Source organism: Rhinolophus sinicus, linkage group LG05 (genome assembly GCF_036562045.2).
Source record: "Rhinolophus sinicus isolate RSC01 linkage group LG05, ASM3656204v1, whole genome shotgun sequence".
Taxonomy (NCBI): Eukaryota; Metazoa; Chordata; class Mammalia; order Chiroptera; family Rhinolophidae; genus Rhinolophus; species Rhinolophus sinicus.
Genome location: NC_133755.1, coordinates 156,033,854 through 156,058,749, shown reverse-complemented (window position 1 = coordinate 156,058,749; position 24,896 = coordinate 156,033,854). Strand labels below are relative to the sequence as shown.

At 35.7% G+C, this 24,896-nt stretch overlaps 1 long non-coding RNA gene across 1 annotated transcript in view; it reads right to left on the bottom strand.

Moving 5' to 3' along the window:
• Window positions 1–24,896, bottom strand: part of LOC109446224 (uncharacterized) — a 173,531-nt gene that overhangs the window by 9,758 nt on the left and 138,877 nt on the right. Inside the window, exons 3-5 of the long non-coding RNA XR_012496748.1 lie at window positions 9,677–9,732; window positions 7,347–7,421; window positions 339–448 (exon numbers count right to left, since the gene is read on the bottom strand). This is a non-coding gene — a long non-coding RNA (uncharacterized LOC109446224). The remainder of the gene's footprint in view (window positions 1–338; window positions 449–7,346; window positions 7,422–9,676; window positions 9,733–24,896) is intronic.

The following is a 24,896-nucleotide window of genomic DNA, read 5'->3' as shown; positions in this document are numbered from 1 at the left end:
TTTCATGAAAGGAAGCATAATTTTGTATTTTAAATGATAGAATGTTGGCAGCGATAAAGACCATCGTTCATTACCCGGACTTATCTATGAAAACCAAAAATGCCCCTTTGTATGACCATCCTGACCAATTAAATCATCACTACTATGAGGAAACCAATGTTTCCAAAGCCAATAAAAATCCCTGTGCCCATAATGGCTACATTGTTTCAAGTGGTCACCACTCAGTTTCTTGTATCAACTTGCACATCATGTATATATACACCGAATATGCAGTAAATGCTATATTTAGAATTATAGAATACAAGGTTTCCATTGAAAAAACCTTAAAAATGAACTACCTGAGCCTGCTGGCCACATACAGCCTGATCTGTCAGCGGGAAAACTCAAGTACATTGGTCCTGCTTGGGATCCCTGTGGTCTTGAATACTTTGGTAGACTTTAGTCAGATCTGCAAGACAAGACAAGATTCAAGAATGGATTCACTAAGCAATCAATGAAAGCCAATTGAGTAAGTCCAGAGACACTTTGAGATGGGAGACTGTGAGGCATAAGGATTGCTGCTTACTTTATTTGCAACTGAAAAACTATTTTAAAGTTAATTAAATGCACTATGAGAAAACTAATATTGTAATTAAGCAGATTGTATTAGGGATCTTCAGAGAAAAAGAACCCATAGGATGTATATGTATATATAGAAAGAGATTTATTTTAAGGAATTGGCTCATGTGATTATGGAGGTTGTGAAGTCCAAACTATGCAGGGTGGGCCAGTGGACTATAAACCCAGAGCCAAAGTTGCAGTTCAAGACCAAAGGCCACTGCTGCAGAATTCCCTCTTGCTCAGGGGAGCTGTCTTTTGTTCTATTCAAGCCTTCATCTGATTGCATGGGGCCCATCCACATTACGGAGGGCAATCTGCTATACTCAAAGTCCACTGATTTAAATGTTGATCTCATCTAAAAACACCCTTATGGAAACATCCAGCATAATGTTTGATCATATATTTGGTTGCTTTGCCCCAGACAACTTGACACATAAAATTAACCATTAAAGAGATTGTAAAATAAATTATAAGTGTTTTCAAAAACAAACTTTGTTTAAGCCACAACAGTATAATCGGATACTGCAGTGTATATCATTTAGGCAATTTTTGGAAGGTTGGCTAACATTTTGAAACGCTCAAGTGACAGCAAATTAATGAAGGGCTGCTTAAGTAATGATAGTTACTACAGTTTTCCTGATTTTCAAATACATAATTTCTATCGCTAAACGTGGCCTGTGAATACTTTTTGTTTTGTATTTGACCATTTGGAATAAAGTTTGCTCACCACGAATTTAGTATAATCCCTCACTTTTTTAAGATGAGAAAACCAAGGTCCTGAGAAATCTATGGTATATATGGTGGAGATTTTAATGTTAATCTTTGTAATATTGATTTTTTTCCTAATGGTTTATTCAAATAAACAAGGTGAACAATGAATCATATTGCCCTTATTTATTAATATATACCTAAGTATAGTGGGACCTTTTAATGCCATTGCTAATACAAGTTGTGCATTATATATGAACATTTCAATGTCCAGTCCAATGCCAACACATGCATTACTCACGTTCACCTCTTTCTGGTAATAACACTTTTTGTCAGACTTTTAGAAAATGATTAAGGTTTAGGTCTTATTTTACTTGTCTTTGCTATCTGATGAATTAAAGAAAAAAAAGCACAAGTGACAAGATACACCTAAACACCCTCTTAAAACTACTTAAAATTTTTGAAATCTTAAACTGAGCAGTATCTAAATTTTACCCACACATAATTGTCCTCATAATTGTGCTGCTAACAAACATTAGTAATTGGAAAATTGTTGTAAAATGTGATTTTAGCAAGCTTATCTTCCACAAAAACATGTAAATCTTTGCACAATTTTCAAAGTGCTAATTCTATTTCAGTGAAAATGACTTACCTACTATATATGCCTTTGAATTAACATTTAAAAAATTACAGAGAAAGGGATTTTTTGTGGCAAAAATTAATGCAGAGCCTCTTTTGCAAATGCTCTAGTATTCCTTTCCTGTTCTGGTGATATTTTCATTTTTAAAAATAAAATAATGGTTTGTCAAATAAAAAGAAAAACCACTATCTTCTCTTCTTTAAATTTTCAAAATTAGCTCAAATAAAAATCTATTGTAGCCAATATTAAAAAAAAATTACAAAAGTAGTATGAGTTTGTTGAAACTATATTCAATAGTAGGGAGCATATGAAGTAAAAAGAGAAAACAGCAACCCCCTCGCCCTTAAAATCAGGAATTCACATTGATATGCCTCTTTTTTCATATTTCCTTTTACACACTGCAAGCACTTTATAACTATATATTATTTCCTGATACAATCTTGGAACCATAGTATATACACATGATATTATAACTCATTTTTCCTAGCCAACAAAAGATCATGAATATTCATTCACGTCTATACATTCAGATATAATTTATTCTTTATAATGACTGTATAATACGCTGTAGTGTGAATATAACATAATTTATCTATTGATTATTTCTAGGTATTCATTATCATAAATGATGTTTTCATAAGTGAACATACTTGTTTGTCCTTGTGCATTTACATGATTGTCTCTTTAGACTGGATTCTACAAGAGCCACAATTGAGTCAAAGGGTATAAAAATTTTACATTTTGTTATTTATTACCAAATTTCTTGCCAAATAATCTGTACTAATACTCCCACCAACTGTGTATAAGAGTACGCTTTCCCTACCAATGTGGAAATTGTATCTTTTAATATAGTTAGAATATGTAACATATTTTTGGGGAATTGAAAAATTTTTAATGTAATATGACTCCACAATGCAACAGCAACTGTTTTTAAAAAGCCCAAAATTTTAAGACTTAATTGTAACCATTCTTTCATGCTCTTTTTTCATCCATGTTATTTTATTTCTATGTAGGATCAGTATATACTCATCCAATGTTATCAGCCAATGCCTTTAAAACTCATACTTCCTAGTAATCAGGATCTATATGCCTATCCTTACAATTGTCTCTTTGTAATTTGACTGCAGCATGAAATTGAATGGCTGATCCCATACAACAAGAGTCAATTAGTGGATCTAAAATCTGCCAGGCTTGGATGGATCTTGAGATTATAATGCTAAGCGAAATAAGCCAGACTGAAAAAACAGAAAACCATATGATTTCACTGATGTGTGGTAGATAAACTAAAAACAACAAAAGAACAAGAAAACCAAATAAGAAACAAAAACTCATAGACACAGATAATAGTTTAGTAGTTACCAGAGGGTAAGGGGGTTGGGGGGTGGGAGATGAGGGCAAGGGGGATCAAATATATGGTGATGGAAGGAGAACTGACTCTGGGTGTGAACACACAATGTGATTTATGGATGATGTAATATAGAATTGTACACCTGAAATCTATGTAACTTTACTAACAATTGTCACCCCAATAAACTTTAAATTAAATAAATAAATAAATAAATAAATAAATAAATAAATAAATAAAATCTCCCAGGGCCAAGATAATGGTAGCCTTATCTTAGTAATCACAGATGCCACTAAAAAACTTTTTCTTATAAAATGCTTACCACATTACAGATAGCTTCTATAAAACACCACTAGATATTATTCATTACAATTCTTGTTACATTAGTAACAAGAGTTTCATTTTACAGAAATACAGCAACACTGCAAATATTTTCAAATATAGTCAAAATATAATATTTATCAGGTAACACAATAGTAATAAATGTGCATTGTGAAAAAAAAGTATGGCACAATCATTATATAATCATACGATTACATAATGATTGAATACACATCCAGAATCCATCACCGCATCATCTCAGACTGCTACTTACTTTTACATATGGCACTAAAAGACTTTCTCTAATACCAGGATGGGAGAAGTAACTGACGGCAAGAAATTACATGACCTTAAATGGAAATTATCTTAACCCCAGATACCTTCAGGTAACATGATTTTCTTTCCAAAACCTGAAAATAAGTAATTCTTAATAACAACTTGATGTTGTAAACCCTAATTTTGATGACTTTTACTAGACACTTAAAGAAAATTAACCTTTAATTTTGGGATAACACATTCACATGCAGTTGTAAGGAATAATATAAAGGTCCCACGTACCCTTTACTTAGTTTCCCCGTGATGGTAACATCTTGCAAAACTACAGTACAATATCACAACCAGGATATTCATGGGGACACATTAAAGATGCAGCACATTTCCATCACCATGCAGATCCCTCACATTGCCCTCTGATAGCTACCCACTTCATTCCTAGCCTCCTTTCCCTCCCACCCATTCTTAACCCCTGGCAAGTACTAATCCATTCTTCATTTCTACAGTTTTGACATTTCAAGAATGTTATAAATATGGAAACATATAGTATGTAACCTTTTGGGACTGGCATTTTTTAATGCAACACGATTCTTTGGAGGTTCTCCCAAGTTGTCATGTGTATCCATAGTTCATTCCTAATTACTGTACAGTTGTATTCCATGATATAAATATATCACAGTGTGTTGAACCATTCATCCATTAAAGCGCATCTGGGTTCCCCTTCTCTTCTAGGAGTTTTGTGTTTGTGTTTTGCATTTAGGTTTATGATCTATTTTTGAGTTAATGTCTGGGGAGGGTGGTAAGTTCTGTGACTAGATTCATTGTTTTTATTTGCACGTGGATGTACAATTGTTGCAGCACATTGCCTTTGCCTTTTTGTCAAAGATCAGCTGACTTATTTATGTGGGTCTCTTTCTGGGTGCTCTATTCTTTTCCATTCATCTGTATGTTCTTTTGTTAATACCACACTGTCTTAATTACTGTATCTTTATAGTAAATCCTGAAGTCAGTCCTCTGACTTGTTCTCTTTCAATACTGTGTTGGCTCTTCTGGATTTTTTACCTCTCCATATGACCTTTAGAATCACTCTGTTGATATCCACAAAATAACTTGCAGAGATTTTGATCAGAATTGTATTGGAAAAAAAAAAAAAAAAGAATTGTGTTGAATATATAGACCAAGTCAAGAAGAACTGACATTTTGAAAATATTGAGTCTTCTATCTGTGAACATGAACTACCTTTGCATTTATTATTTTTTTAAAATTTCATTCATTAGAGCTTTGTAGTATTCCTCAAGTAATTCTTGCACATAATTTGTTAGATTTATACCTACGTATTTCACTTTTCGGGATGTTATGATCTGTATAATTTTTATTTACTTTTCTTGCCATATTGCATTGACTAGAACTCCCAGCACTATTTGAATAGGGTAGTGAGACCAGAAATCCTTGGCTCGTTCCTGGTCTTAGGTGGAAGCATTCAGTCTCTTATCATTAAGTGTATCTTTGCAAAAAGATTTTTCATTTTGTTTTTTGTAGTTGCTCTTTAAGAATTTCAGGAGCCTTTTCTCTATTACTAATTTTAGGAGAGTTTTCAACCACAAATGGATTTTGAATTTTTGTCAAATGCATTTTCTGTATCAGTTGACACCATCATGTGATTTTTGTTCTTTAGCCTGTTAATTCTTGTATGGTGGGTTTTACTGATTTTTAAGTAGTGAACTAGCCTTGTATCCCTTAAAAACAGCCTGCTTTGTCATGATATATAATTCTTTTTATATGTTACTGAATTCTATTTGCTAATATTTTGTTAAAAATTTTTCCTTCTCTATTCATGAGAGTTATTAGTCTGTACTTTTTATTTTTGTACTATATTTGTCTTGTTTGTGTATTAGGGTAATATTAGCATTAGTAAGCTAATTGGGAAATGTTTTCCCCCATTTGTTTTCTGGAAAAGATTGTTATTAGTGTTAATTGTTCTTTAAGTAGTTGTGTAATTAGTTTTAAAATTATAAATTTAATTTTAAATAGTTTTAGGGCTATTCCTATTCTAATTATCTATTTCATCTTGGGTGACTTTTGGTAGCTTGAACTTTGTGAAGGTATGGCCTATTAATTCTAAGTTATCAAACTTAAGTGTGTAGATTATTAATGAGTCATTTCCTCCTTTCTAATATAAAGATGTAGTGTTATAAATTTTCCCCTCAGAGTTGCATTAGCTATGTACCACAAATTTTGATATGTTGTATTTCACTTTTCATTCAATTCAATGTATTTTTTATTTGCCTTGAGACTTCCTCTCTGACCCATGGTTTCAAATGTGCTGTTTAGTTTCCAAGTGGTTGGAGGTTTTCCTGTTATCTTTTTGCTATTGGTATCTACTTTGCTTTCAGTGTGGTCAGAGACCATACTTTGTGTAATTTCAATTACTTTAAATTTGTTGTAGTTTGTTTTAGTGCCCAAGATATAGTCTATTTTGGTACGTGTCCCATGGGTTCTTGAGAAAACTGTGTATTCTGCTGTTGGTGGTAGAGTATTCTATAATTGTCAATTCAAGTCTGTGGGTTGATGGTGTTGTTGAGTTCTTCTAAACCCTGGCTGATTTTCTGTCTGTTGTTCTATCGATTACTACCAGAAGGGTGCTGAAATCTTCAACTATAACTGTGGATTTATTTATTTATTTTTCTATTCAGTTCTATCGGTTTTTGCTCTGCATGTTTCACATGTTTTGCTGCTCTATTTTTAGGTGCACACACATTTGGGTTTCCTATGTCTCCTTGGTGGATTCACCTTTTAACATTATGTAATATCCCTCTATATCCCTGGCAATTTTCTTTGCTTCCCTTTTCGCTTCTTCTGGCAGCACCCTGGCAGGTAAAGTGCGGGCATCACTTCATTACCACTAGATGTAAGTTTCTGGTGTCCCTCTCATCATCTGAAGACTCGTGAAAAGAGATGGGGCTCTTCATTACTGCTCAGTGTGCGTGAGAATTCAGGATCCCCACTAGGCATCCTCTGACACCACCCTGGCTGCAAGAGGTAAGAGCACATTCTACTGCTCCCCATGTGACACCACCATGTCAGGCATGACCTCATTACTGCTGGGTACTATGGAAAGTCCTGACACCCCACTAGGCTTCCTCTGACAACCCCTCACTGTTAGAGGGGGTTCTGCTTGTAGCCTGGTGAGAGTGAAAGTCCAGACTACCCTGTCAGCCTTTTCTCGCATAGGTGGGAGTGGGGCCACAGTTTTCCTGTGGTATTTAGCTGAAATTGAGCAGTTACTATCTCAAAATGTTCTGCCTTGCTAGACTGCCCCATTCTTGGTCCTTTAGCTAAAAAGAGCAGGCTTTTGTTGGGGCTTTTGGGGTCTACACCCATTTGTGTTTCTGGATTGACAGTTTCTTTAGCTCCAAGTTTGGGATTTATGAGACACAAAAGAAAATACAGTGAACTTACCACTGTGTTATTTCTGAGGTCCTGACGTCTCTAGTTAGGATACCTTCTTCTCTCACCTTTCAGAGTCTTCTTATGCTGTTGTGTATATAATAACCAATATTTTCAGTCGTCCACAGCAGGAGGAATGAGGAAAAGGTATGTCTACTCTCTATTCTCTGGAATGGAAGTGTCCTCTTACTGACAATTTTCGTTTTAAAGACACAGTTTGAAATTAGCTCCGCTGACTTTAATTCTTGAGTGTAAAGTCATGTGTGTGTGTGTGCGCACGCACACTTATATATAAAGGATGCAAATTGTCTTAATTGCAATCAAGTTTAATCTGTTGTCTTTGGAAGGTTTACAGTGGGTCAGTGATGCATAGCCCTAGAAAAGCCTCCTACCCCCATGCCCATATAGCATAATAATAAATGGTAAATTCAACCAATATGTAAGAGATGTATATTATCATCTAACATTTTAGGCAATGATTTTTCAGGAGAAAATAAAAGAAAAACAGAAAATATTCCATTTGTGCAATTTATAAGGGACTGAAGGGGGGACAGGGGGAACCCAACTCTTACCACCAAGCACAACAACAACCTTTGGGAAAGGCTGTGTGACATGTCACAAAAGTTCTCTAGGTTGTTCACCTGGAGAACACAAAGCTCTGGTTTGGGGGAGCAACACTTTAAAATACATATATTAAATGTCTTTATATAAATTTGGACCAAATTTAATAGCAGGAATATGCTTTCATTCAATATGGAAAAGCAACCCTGAGCACAAGAAGATACAAACTAAAAGTCCTCGACTATTTCTAAAATTGTTTTCTGTTAAAAATACTTCCTACCTAATTCAATAATTGTTTTATTATAGGAGAGTACAGAGTTTTAAGAAATATATTTGGGAGAATATTTGAAATTGGGGAAAAAAATCTGTTTTTTAAATTTTGAAAGAGCAATTACTATTCTACTATAAGAAAAGAATAGTTTGGTTCTTTGAGATATCCAAATGACTTTGTAACAACCTATAAAACTGAAAAACACTCTGGCAAATGAATTGTTTGATTTTATGTTGAGTCTCAATTGTTAACTTGAAGTGGGCATGTATGTTCCATATTGTGCTTCGGAATGACATTGTGGCCCTGATAGAAGAAAGGGAGAAAGGGAAGAAAGTAGGGAGTGAGAAGGGAGGGTGAAAAAGGAAAGTGGCAGAAACGTGGGCAGGTGGAAAGAAGGAAGGAAGGGAGGGAGGGAGGGAAGGAGAGAGGGAGGAAAGAAGGAAGGAAGGGGAAAGGAAAGAAAAGGAAAGGGAAGGGAAGGAAAGGAAAGGGAAGGGACGGGAAGGGAAGGGAAGGAAAGGAAAGCAAAGGAAAGGACAGGACAGGACAGGACAGGAAAGGAAAGGGAGACTCAAATATTTCACATAATCAGCACTTGCAGGGAAAGGCCATTATTTCACTTTGGAGATCTATGCTTCCTAATGGATCAAGTGGTGAGCTTATAACCTAAGCTGGATCAGTCATAAATATATAATAGTAGAGATGTTAAAAACTTTAGTAAGACACAATAAAGCAACAATATTTTTCCACCTAAAATTTTGTTCATTAGCCTCTTTCAACTAACATATAAAGTCTATAATCATCTTGAATAAACTTATATGAACCTCTTTGATTGAATGATGCCCATGGCCTTTCAGAGTATCCACTGGTATTCACCTGAAAATGTACAGGTTTCCATATGACAACTATGATTACAATTCTATATAGATTCCAACATCCATAAGGATGTTTACAGCTTAAAATTTTAACTTCTCCTTGAAAAAATTCGACCAGAGTGGTCAAGACAAATGCCTTCTTAAAACAGTTAAGGCAACTGGTCTGCCTTAAATGGCACAAACTGGAATTCCACAGACAAACCACTGTCAGAACTCTCCACTGGATCATTTAAACAGGTAGGCTGTTCATGAGACTTGGGTATAATTTGCACTATGTTGCAGGGGAATATTTGTGGTCTCCTGTAGACTATTTTGTAACATTTTTCAAAAAACTTCTAAGAAATCATATCCACAGAAGGTATTACTTGAAGGTACCAGAATGCATCAGCCTTTGATTGGAGAGAAAAATATTTCTGTTGAAGGAGACCAAGGAATAGAAAAATATGCAACTTCTAATGGGCAAAAGGTACATTCTACAGTTCATATTGAAAAATGGATTACGGCAGTTGAAAATCAGAATCAGGATGTATTAGTAGCATTAAAAATTCTGGAAATTTTCATGGTTTTATTTTAGAACTAAGTTGACTGAACATGGTGATGTAAAAGTTAGGTTGAGAAAAAATATACTCATTTACCTGGTAAATAATTTCACAGGAGGTATTTGCTATGTTGAGTAAATGTCCACCACAGCCTGAAGATTAAAGCAATATCCAACAATTAGAGGAATGTGCCTTTTCATGGGAGAACTTAATAAACAGAAACCCATAAAAACTATGGTTCCTAACCAACCGTTACATTCATTATTCTGTCAGTACCACATATTGGTGCTTATTCTCCACATCAAGCAGAGGAATCACCTACCCCCTGCCAAATCCAGCCATTTATTTGAGTCATCAAGGAAAATGTTTCTATCTGAAATACCACTTCAAAATGAAATATGTGACTTGTTACATCTATCAATACAAATACATTTCTAAATAGCTATCCAGTTCCCTATATAACATAAGGGGAAGAGAAAACAAACTTTTCTATGAATCACCAGAATAAGGTACGAAATGAGATACAGTTTCCAAGTAATAGTATTTTTTGGATCATAAATATTCCAGCATGAAGCCCTCATTAATAGATAGTAAAGAACAGAATCAGAAGTCCGATCCCTGGAAATTTGTTCTGCTTTAATACACTGTTCTTTCAAACTAAATATATAAATTCAAAATACATAAATAAAATCATAAAAATACCCATACTAAATAAGTTTAGAAAAGTGGGGAAGTTTTTTGTTTGGTTAGTTGTTTGTTTTTTAAATCCCATAGTCTCTAAACAAAAAAACATAATGACTATCAACAATTTAATGGTGTGTTTTACCTGACTTGTTTTACTATTCCAGCTTAAAAGAAATCATAGTTGTACTAAGGAGCATCATACAATTTTAGATCCTACTTTTCCATTTCATTTTATAATAAACACATACCACAGCTTCAAAACTTTTGTAAATATGCCTGGGTGGTATTTCATTGAATTGGATGTTCCATAGTTTACAAAATGGTTTCTATTTTTGGTCTAACTTTCGAGTGAAGTCTTTCAGACTTAAATATTTTGCATTGATGACTGAAAATAAAATCATTTTGACTTGCATCTCTTGTGACTTCAAGAGTGCAGTGTTCAGTCTAGTTAAACTCAATCTTTCTCTAAAAGAATCTTGAGAAGAAAACCTCAATGGCAAAGTGTGAACAAGCAAAAGAACTGCCAATAATGGGAAAAGAGTTAGTCCTATGATGTTGCAATTCTCAGAGCCAAGGAATAAGCCTTGGATATTTTGGGATTGGTTTGTCCAAATATCAAATTTGAGGAAGTTTTCAGGTCCACATTTTTCCTGGATTAGCCCGTCTTTGACTCTTTATCCTTATATAGAAATGACTGGACTGGTCACATTTTAAAAAGAAATGGAGAAAAGATTTTTCAGGCCAAATCAAATTTTATGTTTCTGTTGCTCCCAAATTATTTTCAGATGCAAGAAAAAGCAAACCACACAGAACTGCATACTGCAATGAAGTTGGAATGCAAGTCTTCATCAGAACGGAGGGAACAAATTTTGGATAATTCAACCACAAAATATGCGAACCACAAACAAGTGTAAATAACAGGTAGACACAACACACACACGCACGCAGGCACACACACACACACACACGTCTGCCCTTTTCTTAGGAATTTTCATTAATGTACTATTTTTTTAAAGCTTATTAACATCCCAGTAAAAGTATATAAAAATTTCATGTCTCTTTCCATGTTGTGAACATTCTAAAAAACAAAAACAACTAAAAATGTAAAAAATAAAACCCGTCTATATGGTGATGAAAGGAGAACTGACTCTGGGTAGTGAGCACAGAATGTGATATATAGATGATATGTTATAGAAATGTACACTTGAAACTTATGTAATTTTACTAACCAATATCACCCCAATAAATTTAATAAAAAAGGGAAAAAAAACATGGAAGTAAGTTTTTTTAATGATCAGACCATACATAGCCAATTAAAGTTGAAAATAAATTACTATGTCTCATATCTTCCTCTAGGACCCAGCACAAAAATCTTTCCCTAAAATGTAGGAGTTCCTAGTATGAATTGCCTTTTCTTCCTCCTCTATCATACAGGTTCATTTGTGTAGAGGACAGAAAATGTCTGCCAAATAAAGCAAAGTTAGGGATAAAGACACCTATTGGGTTGTCTTTCTCTTGGACGCAAACAATTAACTCAAAGCTAGGCAATTAAAGCATAATTCTCTCACATTAAATTTAGCCTTTCTGCCAGTTACCATAAAATTTAAAGATATCCAGTTATGCAAAAATGATAGATTTTAGTAATATTTTGACTTTTTAATTTTTGCAGATAATTAGCATTTTATTTGGGCTGTGCAATCTCTTTTCGACACCTTTATAGTAAAATGAGAAATTTAACATGACTTCCAAATCCCTTGGGGGAACTGGTAATATCTTATATTTCCTTAATGGTCTATAGTTTTCAAAGGCTATAAGATTATATGATCAGCTCCATTCATTTCTTCTTTATTCCTTCATTGCCTCTATGTGTCAGGTACCAGGTCAGGTTTAAGGATTTCTACATGTATAACATAGCACATATATAGGAAGAGCTTTCATTTGTCTAGAAGTAAACAGATAATCTGAAAGATGATTAAGCATTTTTATTTTGAAAATATGGTAGGATGGTTGTCCAGAAAAACTCTTTCAGAAAATAATACTTACAAATATTGAATAATTTTTTGTAATATTATACATTTTTGTATTACTTGCCTGAGCTGATAAGATAGTCAAGAAAATCTTGAAGGGCCAATGGCAAAAAAGTGTGAATACAGAGAAGTTGACATGTTCTTAAGTCACAGTTTGCTCTTAGGTATCTGCCATACTTTGTGGGCCATAGTTGCATGGGCAGAGTAGAGACAAATCCTGAAATATGTTTAAGAGGAGCTATAAAAGCAAAGAGACATCATTAAGCCAAAGCCTCCAAAAGGTAACATCTCAGTACTTGAATTAGAAAACAACATTCTCACAAGGAGATTAAAGCCATATAAGCAACTATGGATGAGAGTCACCAAAAATTCAAACTCAAAATATTGTAGATTTTGGAAAGACACAGATTATGAAATAAATATCAACCACATGTTTCAAGAAAAGCAAGAAGATATAAAGATTATGAAGATGGACAAGAGATTTTTTCAAAAATCACTAGGTAGATTTGAAAAAAGAACCAAATGATGAATCTGGAAATAAAGGCATTACCCTAAATATAGTAGAGGCACAAAGGGATTAAACATATGAATGATAGTTATGCAAAACAGAAGATAATTGAAGTTTCTGAAGCAGGGGTGGGGATGGGGAGAATCAAATTGAGGAAGTATTCAAAGAGTTAATAATTTATGATTTTCTAGTATTATTGATAGATACCAATCTTAGCTTCAGGAAGTACAATAGACAGCAAGATACCAAGCAGAGAAAAACAAAAATGTCCACCTAGACACACTGCAAAAAGATAACATAACATCAAAGACAGAAAGACTATCTTTAAAGAGAGACAAAATAATTTCAAACAAATGAAAATTAAACTGAAGCAGACATCTCAATGACAACACTGAAAGGCAGAATATTTTCAAAACTCTGAAGGAAAATAAATGTCAACCTAGAATTTTATACTCAGTAAAACTATCTTTTGAGGTGGAAGATGAGGTAAAAACAATTTGTATTCCCAGGGGGAAAAAAGAAACATTTAAAATATAGAATACTGGAATTTGAGACAAAATACAAATTATAAAAATAATCTCTTACTTTTTTCTGTTTTATAATTTACAACATAAGTCACATTTTTCCCCTCAGTAGAACCATATTAATGTGGTATTGCTATTGCCCCAAATAAGTTTTTTTCCCACACACTTGGAAAAACAAGTTTTATTAATTAATCATTTAAAATGACAAAAAATAATACATAATCAATCCAGCTGACTTAGAAAACACGGAAAAGTATGCAGAGGGTGAAAAAACCAGAATCATCCAATATCTCATTTCTTAAAGACAACCACTGTTATCTTCCTATGATTTTATTCCAAAAATCTTCCTATAATTTTCCTTGCATATGTCTTTTCATAGCATACTTTTCCCTTGAAAATAGATCATAAGCATATTACTATGCTAATCAGTTTTTCCTATTATAACTTTTAAAGTATAGATAGTCTTTCATTATATGAATGTTGCTTAATCGTCAAATTACTTACTACTATTTAGCTATTGTGATAGTCTGGATTATTGTACAGCAAATATTTACTTCACTCCCCTTCTACTGCAGTTGACTTTTTAACTCTATTGATGTTGAGTTTGATCATGGAACTTATTTTGGCCAATAAAAGTGAATGAATTTTATGCAAACAGAAGATGTTAACTGTGCTTGCCCAAATCAGTTTGGCTCTAATGCTTTGATGACTCACTGTGGGTAGCTGCTGTCCTTTCAGCTGGGGTCTTCAAATAAGCACATGTGGGAAAAATATGAACCCAAACTGGACCATGGAGCCAAGTCCCACCATGTCCCAGTCAAGCCTAGTCTAAATTTGCCAATCTCAGTTGATCTAAAGACACATGAGCATTAGAATAAATGCTTGCTGATGCAAATCACTGTTTGGACATGGTTTGTTACTTGTGTTCTTGTGACAATAGCTGATAAATACAACTGAAATTGGACACTGATGTTGTTTAACCGTTTTGCTACTACAAATAATGCTTTATTGAACATGTCACTTCGGCTTTTAAAGATAATATCATATTTCCTTTTTGCAGAGGAACAGAGCTATTCAGTGGTAAAATCGTAGTTTGAATCTGGGTTTGTCGGATGCCAACATCTGTATTCTTTATAAGATACTACATTGCCTGTCACTGAAATATGTTTACTATTTTGGGTAAACGTATACGAAAATAAGTCTGGTGTTTTATAATAGCACAGTATAGCTTTGACCAGGAGGTAAGTAATGACTTTTTGTCTCATTTTTTATTTAAAATTACATACTGCACTGAATTCTTATCACATGAAACACTAAACTCTCTATATCTATCATTTAAAGAAACCTTACCTTGGTACAATGTTTTTCCTTAAAGCAGACATTAAATCAGACCATAATTTGTAATGAAAATTGTTGGTTCAATATGAGAATGAGCACCTTGCTAACACTTCCATTTCCTGGTTCCCTTTTTAAATAGGCATCTTTTTCACAACATCACTAAGTTTATTCATACTTTCACAAATATATATAGTGAGATGATATTCGAAAGGGTGTTCGGTACTTTCATGCTTTTTATTAGGAGTCAGTAATGTTCACATTATTCATGTGGGACAGGGTCATAAAGGAGTAATAGACATCCTGTGAACAGGCAGACACACAAATTAGTAGCTGCCAAAAAACCCCCATGTCCTGCTTATGTTTAATAGGTTAAACATGTTTGATGTTGAAATGGTCCTGTTACATAAAATTTCCCAGGGCTGAGAGACCAGAGGAAGATGCTGACAATTCTATCATTATATTAATAAGGTTATTAAGGGAACTTACATTCCAAGCACACCTCAGTTAGTGGCAAGATGATGTGGGTATCTTCCATGCCACTGGGCAGGAGCTAAGGAGTTATAAAGGATGGGGCAGAATGGATATGGGTTCTGGGGCATGACCCGACCCAGATAAGGGGGAAATGCCTATCATGCTTACCCGCCTTGCCAGGGGTAAGGGCAATTACGCTTGCCAGGGGCAGGGCAACGGCTTGTTCCAGGAACCGGCACGAACCAGCATGAACCAGCATGCTGTGGGGCACAGCGTAGGTGTCCAACAGACAGGCTCTGAGGGGATTTAGAAAAAGCAATCTCTGTTCTGCCCTGGGTCTAGCTGGCCGATCTGGCAGCCAGCAGGCATCAGTCACATCATGGAATCATCTTTTCTCCACAGGACCAAAGAACTAAGGGTGTGTCATAAATGAAGAGAATATCATTCATTTCTTTATATTCAGCACAATTTGACATCAGGTAGATCAAACGTGAAATGAATTTAGGATAATTTCAAGAAGCCAAACGGCATTCTCCCTATGATCCCTGTCTCTATACAAAAGATACAAATCTTCTTGATTTTGAGGTCTAGGGGTGTTAGAGCCCAAGGAAGGGATTATAGCACTGGAGGTCAATTTGCAAATACAACCATTTCTGTACATGGCCTTGACATCACCTGACTCTACATATATGCATATAGTGTTTTGATTAGTTGAGTTCCATGTCAAAAAGAGAGGCCAATTTAACTAAAAGAAAAATACCAATCAGCTTTGTCTTTCATAGGCAAAGTTGCCTGCAATAAAAACTAACAGATCGTTTTCAAAATTTAACTTAAATATTTAAGTGCACACCCCTATCTTTGAGCATGTACAGAAATGATGATGACACAAGATGGAGTAGAATGTAAAATGACAAAGGTGAAAACAAAGTCCTAGAAGCTAGCAGAGGATGGAGTCATTGTCAAGTTAGATCTTTCAGAGAAACTTAATTGTATCTTTTCCAGTAGTCTTAAAGGACAAGTACAGAGAGGTAGTGATACCGGGTTGGGGCAGTAGTGGAAATTCAGAATATAGGTATGATGGAAGGAGATAAACCCAGTTTAAATAACATCTAGAATCCTGAGTTATGAGAGTTAATACAGGGAAAGTAGGTTGGGTGTCCATGATGGATGACTTTATATATGTGTGTGTGTGTATATATATATATATATGTATATATATGTGTGTGTGTGTGTGTGTGTGTATGATTTTATGTGTGTATCAATATCTATACATCAATATCTATACATCTACTGAGCTGAAAGTGTGTCTTTCCATATAATGCTTAAAGTATAATCATGAAGGCTTATGCATGCAAGCATAGGAATTTTCTGACTTTATTTCTTTTTCTCCAGAGCAAGGTTATGTGTATGCCTCATGCATGCCAATGCTATGACAGGGCATTAATTGGCACCGGTGAAATGGGGCATCACTATCTTCACCTTCAGGATCCTCGCACAAACATTCTCTTTTAAAGAGTTAATTAGAAGAGCATCTCCTGCCATATTAACCTTATTTGCTCTAATGTATTAGGGACATGTGGGTCCAGTATGGGTTTTGCAGATGCATCCAACTCTTGCCTGAGAAAGCTCAGGCTGAAGGGTGTAGGCCTGGGTCACGATCAACTATTTCTCAGGCCCTAGGAACTGCTTAAAAACCACAGTTTACTCACTGATCATCCAAGACCATGGCTGTCTGTGGCATTTCCCTTCACCCCAGGGATTCTCAGCTCTTCTTGGTCCACAAATTGTTTGTCCATAAAATGATGTCATAATGAAAGCATTGATGAAGCACTGTCAGCTGAGGCTCACAAAGACAGAATAAAATCACAGCACTGTCAAACGCCTCCCTGCGTTCCCAGAATCATTTTTGGATAGTGTCTATTAGCCAGATGTGAACTTAATCCACTGCAGTCAGCTAACTTTGGGACGACTCTGCTCCCACATCACTGACCATAATTATTTCCTGCTGTAAGAATACTACTCACAGCATGGGAATCTTTCTTTGATTTTCTTGTATAGGCTGCCGTATCAGGTTATGAAATAGTATTTTTTCAAAGTATAAAATCTGTTAAGATCTATATCAGGGTAAGGTATTAATTAGCATCCCTTAAACCCCTGTTCTACTAACATTTATCTAGAGAGAGAGACGCCTTTTTCAGTGTTTATAAAATGGTATTTAAGGTCTCAGTTATAAACCAAAGAAGCTGATTCCCATGGACAATCTAGCTAAAACCACATGACTACCCACATCCTACTTCATTTAGCACATCAGTGGAGGGCAAGAAAGGGTCCGCTCCACGCAACAATAAACATATGGTGCTCACCCCCAGTCTTCCCATCTTTTCTGAAGACCTCCCCCATTTCTCCTTACTCAATAAGCAAGTGGTAGGAGGGTGTGTAACAAACAGAGGTTTTTTGTGTGTTTTTTCTTCAGCAGTCTTGGTGGCTCAAGAAGAATAAATTCTTGTCTTGTCAAGAAATTTACATTAACTATGGTAAAACACCTTTTGATACTTCAGAGTTCTACCTAAAGAAAAAATTTGGTGCATCTTCCATTACTCAACGTGGTGAAAGTGAGACATGATGCTGTCTACATTTTTGATGGCCAGTGTTTAAATAAACCATTTCAGGCTGAAACTGAATTTTTCTGTGATATTTCACACTCCAAAACAGTAGCTCATGAAATTCTCAGTGATAACACTAAGCAACAATATGTATGTGCTTAGTATACTCTCATGGGCATATATGGGTTTTTCACATCATTCGCAAACTTCCTTTTGTCAAATGCTTCAATGACTAGAATCTCCACAGTTGTTAACGGCCCATAGCTAGCAGTCTGTCTCTTGGTTGTCAGAGGCTGCTGGTGATGTGAAAGTTCTAAGTAGCTTGCTGTAACTCTACTCTCTCCTGCAAAGCACATCAGAATGCAAGCGAATGAGAGAGACACTACTAGAAAAATAAATTTTAAAGCATTCTAATTTATAGTATAAAAATGAACTCATTCACAAATTCAGTACTGTGAGACTTTTTTGAACCAAACTATGTTATGGCAGTTGATGCATACAAGTCAGTGCCAGGACGGGAAGTTGAAAAGTCCTGCTCTAAAAGAGAACACTGACCTGTTCTACCTGTTGTTGGCCAGCATGTGGACGCTAGCTATTGCTCTGTTGGGCATGCAATTGGAATTCTGGTTGCTAAGAGGTTCGAGTACTGTTGTGGAAGTATTGTTCTCAGGGCCACACTCCCTCCACTCAATCTATAGGAAAATCCCTGTGTGGGATGGAAAAGAAGTCAGGAGATAAAAGAGATGTAATAGAATTCCACTCAGGTCTGATAATGACATAATATAGCTACAAGTTTGTTAGAAACAGTAAAGATTGAAAGCAATTGGAATAGCGATTCAGCTTGTGGTGAATTAGTTTCTCTTTAAGCCTGGGCAGCACAAATGTTGGTTGGAAGTTGAGAGGATCTGTTAGTTGTAGAAATAAAAAGGTTATCAACAAGGAAGGTAAGAAATGTTGATGGTCCCTATGGACATACGGGCTTTGGGGATCCTGAGATTCTTTAATCCTAAACTTAATTTTGGCTTGTGATATTTTGTTTGCGAGCTTTTATGGCTTGAACATGAAGAATGGTGAAGGTGAGAGGAAGAGGGAAAGGAGTGTGGGTAAAGAGAGAGACCAAGGAACAGACAGAAAGAGAGAGAAGAGGAAAAAGGAACTTAGAGGGAAAACATGTTACCATTTATTGTAAACTTTTCCTGAGAACTTGAGCAGTCTTATGTTAAATACTCATGGTGTCTTCTGAAATCGATGATTTTTTTTGTAGATGAGGAAACTCAGAAGAACCTCCTTGCCCAAAGTCACCAAGCTTATAAGCTGGAACATAAACCTTGGTTCCTAACCTAGCTTCCCATGTCCTTGACATCCTGGGCTTTTGGAAGGTTCATCCTCTGAGATAGAGTGGATGTGGCTGAGTAAGGGAGAGCTTTCGTTTAAATAGGACCTTTTGGCTCTGGAGAGCTCAGGGGTGAGACCCATAGGAGACAAACTGAGGACTGACTCCAGGCTGCATTGCGGGGGGAGAGGGTGAAATGATGGTGGTTTGTGGTTTTTTCCATTTCCTTCCAGGTTGTCCTGAAAGTTCACTAAGATAAGTAAAAAGGCAGATTCAGGAAAGCACTACATAGGAAAAAAATATCTGCATTTGGCTATACTTTCCGTGTGCTGTGTCTTTTAGAAACCAAAGAGGTTTTTTGGTTTTTTTGGGTTTATTTGTTTTTTTCAACATTCAATATTACATTAGTTTCAGGTGTACAGCATAGAGGTTAGACGTTTATATAATTTAGGAAGTAATCCCCCTGACTAGTACCCACCTGGTACTATACATAGTTATTACCATATTATTGACTATATTCCCTGTGCATTTCTTTACATCCCCATGACTATTTTGTAACTATCAATTTGTACTTATTTATCGCTTCACCTTTTTCACCCTGTCCTCAACCCCCCATAGATCTGGTACCCATCTGATATCTTATATAATTTTAATGTGGGAATGGAAGAGTACAGGGTTCTCATACTTTGAGAATTTTTTATTTAATTGAGCAGTCTCATTTTTCAGGCACTCTGAGCAGTTTAGGTGAACATAAATGTGTTCATTTGTATTCAGACTGCAATTGGCCTGTAGTAACCACACAGCTGATGACGCCCAAGTTGGAGCAATTCTTTGAAGACTACTTCTTAGATAGAGGATTTTACTTCTCTCTCTCTCTCTCTCTCTCTCTCTCTCTCTCTCTCTCTCTCTCTCTATCTCTCTCTCTCTCCTCCCTCTCTCTCTCTCCTTCCCCCCACCCCTTTTCCTATCTCTTCCTCTCTTCCTGTCTCTCCCCCTCTCCTTCCCTCTTGGCGCTGTCTTCTCAGAGTATGAGAACCCTATACCTTTTTCTGTCTCCTCCTCCCCCCATTTCTCTCTCTTTCAATAACTTCAGATATAAAGATTCATTACATTTATGATTTTTGATGAATTAGTACCATTGTGGGGTTAAATTATGTAGACTAAACCTTTCAAGCTCTTCTTTCTGTTGTAGATTCCTGTGAAAAACTTGATCAAAGAATATATACACACTGGATCCCTGTTCCAGTCATTCCGTCATGTTAAGTATGAAGAAACTTTTCCACATCTTTTACGACACCACTGAGTAAATGCTCAAAGAAGTATTTACTCTGAGTAGCCACAACAAAATTTCCAGCTACAACTCCACAATCACTGGGACCTCGAAGTACCTACTGTGGGTTTAATAATCTTGGCAATGGAACCTTTGAAAAAAAGTGATTGGATGGAGTTTTTATTAATTGCTGAAACACCACAAATAGAGTCCTGGTTCTATCCATACTTAGAGCTACGAATAAATACTCCAGCAAATACTGTAGTATCCTTAGAATTCTGGATACAGACACTGAATAGACACACCCACTTTCTTTCACTCTTAGACAAATAATCAAGATAATCTAAACCCATGCTTATCAAATCTTAATGTTCATGAGTCATCAGGCAATCTTGTGAAAAATGCAGATTTTGATGCAGTTGGTCTGAATTGGCCTAAGAGTAAACATTTCTGGCAAGTTCTCAGGAGGTACTGTTGTTGCTTAGGAAGCCATACTTTGAGTAGCAAGGCTCTAGAGGATGAATGATGTGCACTGCAGAGGTTACCCGTAGAATGCATTCTCTAAGATTTGTAATGGCATACTGCTTCATGGTGGCCTGGTCCCAACATATGAAACAGATGCTAACAGCCTTTTATGATAGTTTAAATTCTATAACGCCAACATAGTGCCAGACAACCCACATTTATTGAACAGACTAGTCTAGTATAAAAACCTAACTGGCCATATATATATATATATATATATATATATATATATATATATGAATACATATATATATATAATTTTGTGTACTCTGTGGAATCTGACTACAAATAGCTTTTTAAAAAAATATGCACAGTAGCTCTTCATCCCTCTTCAATGAGAATACGTTGAAAATGGCAATCTGAAGATGTAATAATTTAGTCTTAATATCAATCTTTTCAAGACTCAAGTAAAACAAACAAAAGAAAAGCCTTTTCTTGTCTCTAAATCCACAAGTCTGATAAGCAGCTGGAGCTATTCCTCGGTATCATCTTCATAAAACAAATCCCATATCCCAAGTCGCTTTCATGAAACCATCCAAATAATTGCAACCATTTTCTGCCTTCTATTGTCGTGTAACTTAATACACACACAGACACACACAGCCACGTACACACACATACACAGTTGTGCACACACACACATGCCTGCACATTGTCTGGAGGTATTTGTTACACAAACAGCTCAGTACCATTGCTTTTCTTTATCTTGGATTCAGGCACACAACATTTTTCAGACTTTCCAATAATATGCTGATAGTGAATTAGGCTTTTATATGATCTATGGATTATGTTCTTCCAGGAACTTCCAATTTTACTCTAATGTGATTCCAGTATGCTGAGAAAGTTATTCCAACTAGAATGTGCTGAAGGGATGAATGTGGCTTCCACACAGGGCATATTTCAGCTTTTCCCAAATAGCATTCTTGTAGAGATTAGAGGATAATCTGGCAGCCAGACCCAGCCAATTAAAACAGTAATTGAAATGGTAAAAAATGTTTTCTTTGGCAAATATTGGTTATTTTGCTTCATTTTGGGTTTCCTTGAATAACAAGAAAATAAGGTCAATCATAAGACTCCTAATTTATTTTCTTGGTTATCTTTTCTCATCAAATTAAAAAGGGCTGCTGGGGAGCTTAAATGAAAAACTGCAAACTGTGGTACTGGGTGGTATGAAGGCAAGCATGAGAAAACAAAATCATTCTTAAACTAACATAAGTAAATCTCCTGTCAGCATAGAATATGTGGAATTTCTGTTTTTTTGCATGGAAAGGGTAAAATGGGGAGGGGAATTCAAGAGGAAATAAAAATACAGATGAGGCATTCTTGCAAAATGTAGATTTCATTTTCTCCAGTTTAATAGGAACTTAAAAATTGAGACATAATTTTGAAATATCTGGGATGGAAAACTAAAAAATCAACTTATGTGCCATAATTCTCTTCCACTGAAGTCAGCTGTATAGTATTAAATGTTTAATCATAATCTCTCGGGGGAGAGAGCATCTTATTTGTAGCACTTGCCAATTTCCATGGTGTAAACACTTTTATCATGGCTGAGTTCTACCAACCTGATGTTCCTGAACAAAGAGTTAGGAGGAGTCACGCACATCAAATTTTACAACCCACTGTGAGCTGCTCCAGCCCACGACTGGCTGAAGTCATAGTTTTACAAAAGAAGACAGATATGAAAATGCAATCTAGATTGTCACCAGGTAGAAATACGGATACAGGAAATCAGGAGGCAAAGATCATCATCTCACAATTTCATTTATCTAAGTTTTGCTGAATGAAATTATAAATGTTGAGAAAAACCAAATCATATAATTGATTTTAAAAGAAAAACACTTCCTATATCAATCCATGTTTCTTTCCTTTAAAACCATAGTTTTAAGTGCAAATCCTCTATAAACCTCCTCTAAAGAGATCTGAAATGTATCATCCTTTCAGAATTAAAACAATTTCAAAATACCATATACTAATGGGTCTAAGTCTACGCATTAAAATCACATGGGGAGATTCCATAAAGTATTAACCAATTCCACGATCCTACCCAGGACCAACTAAATTAGTAGTTTTTGGGCGGTGCTCAGCATGGATATTTTTGTAAAGCTCACGAAGTGTTTAATTTGCAACAAGTGCTGAAAACTACACTATATATTTATTTGTCTATATTTTCATTGAGAGTGCTCTAAAGGATGGCTGTGTTTCATCATATTAAATTATGAACTCTGGCTGGACCATATATATAAAAATATTTCTTTTTTTTGTCTACTTCTCCCATTTCCATAGCACTGGCAAATGTTATCAGTAAAAAGACATTTTTGATTAAGTTTTGAATAGACTAGAAATATGACATCTATTCTATGGACTATAGATTGGGCTCATACTTAATCATATTTTCTTATTTTTAGGTTTCAAACCAAAAATCAGAAAACTTCTGAGCGGCATCGCACTCATCAGCAGCACGTGCTAATTAGTAATGATTTTCAATTACTCCCAGCAACATGCAGAACAAATTACCCTTTTACTAAGAAATGGACACTAATTATACATTTGATTTGTTGAATGATTAACTCATGGATTTATCTACACATATGCCAAGTATAAATATTAGTATGCAAAGCAAAGAAAAGAAAGAATAAATCTTCTGTCCTTTTAAAAGACATAAAAATGTAATAAAAATATGGGTGAGGTTTTAATTATTTCCTGGAAAGACAAACTACATGATGTGATAGCATATGCTTATAACATTAATTTATTAGCACACTCCTTACTGAGAAAAAAAAAATTTTAAACTAATCAAGATGATCCTGGTCCATTTTCCACATACATAGTCATCGTCATTAGTGGCTGCATTGATCAAACTTCTATCTATGAATCTTGGAAAGCCACACTCTGTGTGTAGAAATCTATGCCACCCCCATGCATTGTAACAGAGCCAAGAATAGCAAGACGCACAACAAATAGCAGCTGTGGCTCTTCACATGTGTGGTACTGCTTAGGCTCATGCCCAGGATATCATATCGTTTGTCCAAAAGGTGCAGCTGCACCAGCTGGCAAGCTGTTGAAAGTGGCACAAAACACAGAAGGCAGAAACTGGCACCAATCCTTCCCTCTCCCCACACACACTCAGTTGCTGCAGCACTGCCCTAGGCAGTGTTCACAGAAAGCCATGGCCAGCATTTGGGCAAAACATGTCATGTAATTCAGCCAGAGAGCAGTTGTTATCACTTGATCCTGTCACTAGTAGGTCTTCTGCATAGGTACACCTGAAATGAAGTGTATTCGTTCACTATTGCTACATAACAAACCAGCCCAAAAGTCAGGGTCTTTCAGTAGCAATCACTCATTATTGCTCAAACCTGTGTGGGCAGGATGGGGTTCAAATGGTCAAGTTTGAGCTTTGCGAGATGGCTTTGTTTCTCACTGCAATTCCGTGCATTGACTGAGGCAGCTTTGGCCTATGTATATTCATTCTGGGATCCCCACTGAAGGGGCAGGAGTGACCTGGAAAAAAACTCTTCTCATGGCGATGGCAGATGTGCAAGGGTGCAAGTGGAAAGACAGGGCTTTTCACACTTAGACTTAGAACTGGCAAGTTGTCACTTCTGCTCATATGTTATTAACCGAAACAAGTCATGTGACCAAGTCCAAATTCAAGGAGGGAAGAACCACATTCCGTCCATGAAGAGACCATGGCAAAGATGCAGATGCAGGGAAAAACAAAGAATTAATCCAACAAATCAATCTATCACATGAACCTGTCAGTTTTTCTGGAGAAGAGTAATGATATTGTAGTGATAATGATGATGATAATAGAAATATACACACACATAACCTCATTAAATCCTCACAACGTTCCTGTGAAATGAGTAGTACTATTTAACTAGGTAACCTTGATAGGGAAAGCTGTTTTAAGTAAACAATGGACAATTATTCATTGAAAGTAATCATAGTTGCTAATTTTCTTAAACTATTTAAACTATTGGACAGGTATATTATGTGGATTATATACGGTAGTTTTTGGATTTTTCAC